Raw genomic sequence first — 954 nt, forward strand, 5'->3', positions numbered from 1 at the left:
ACACCATGTGAGCGTCCACCGTGCAGGCTGTAGAACCCAGGCCTGAGAGCCGAGTGTAGCCGGTGGGGAAGAAGCCGGCTGAGGGTTTAGTGGGTCCTCTTCTTAATGCAAAAGGGTGAGGGGATCGCCCAATGTGTGTTCTTAAAGCCAAAGAACTGACTTTTGAAATCCTCCATCCATGTCACCACCCTTTCTCCCCCCGATATTGAGCTCCTTTGAAAAGTCTCCATAGATTCCCCCTCATAGAGGACCCCCTCTGTTCAAAAGCAAGCTCTCCCCAAACCTCTCCAGAGCGAAAAAGCCAAAAACTCAGTAACGGCCCAGCGAACGAGCAACAACGGACAGAAAGGAACATACGTTCTGGGGAAAAACAGGATAGGATCCCAAAACGTTGGCAGAAGAAAGAAAGAAAAAATGGTAGAAAGGAAAAGAAATAATTTGTGAGTTAAATAGTTAATATGGAGAGACTCTGAAAATTTGAAAGCCAAATAAATAAATACTGACTGTGCTGTAAGCAGCAAAAAACCAAAACAACAAAAATAACTCTTCTAATAAATCAATCAATAGTTATTTCACCTACAAATAGTGTCTAAAGTCAGAATCTCCCTCCAGCCCAGCGAGATTTTCCAAAGACCACAAATTCAGTCTGTTTGCTACAAAGATTTGGTGTCATTGCCTGAAATTCCTGACACCTGCCCCCCCCAAGCGACCCACACCCCCAGGCCACCCACACCCCCAGGCCCCCCACACCATAAATCAATCAATAGTTATTTCACCTACAAATAGTGTCTAAAGTCAGAATCTCCCTCCAGCCCAGCGAGATTTTCCAAAGACCACAAATTCAGTCTGTTTGCTACAAAGATTTGGTGTCATTGCCTGAAATTCCTGACACCTGCCCCCCCCAAGCGACCCACACCCCCAGGCCACCCACACCCCCAGGCCCCCCACACCTCC

At 47.2% G+C, this 954-nt stretch overlaps 1 protein-coding gene across 1 annotated transcript in view; it reads right to left on the reverse strand.

Annotated features, from left to right (window-relative positions):
* The window catches only part of ITGA1 (integrin, alpha 1), a 63,442-nt gene that overhangs the window by 32,443 nt on the left and 30,045 nt on the right, over positions 1-954 (reverse strand). The window lies entirely within an intron of this gene.

The sequence above is a fragment of the Myotis brandtii genome, unplaced genomic scaffold (genome assembly GCF_000412655.1).
Source record: "Myotis brandtii unplaced genomic scaffold, ASM41265v1 scaffold295, whole genome shotgun sequence".
NCBI lineage: Eukaryota > Metazoa > Chordata > Mammalia > Chiroptera > Vespertilionidae > Myotis > Myotis brandtii.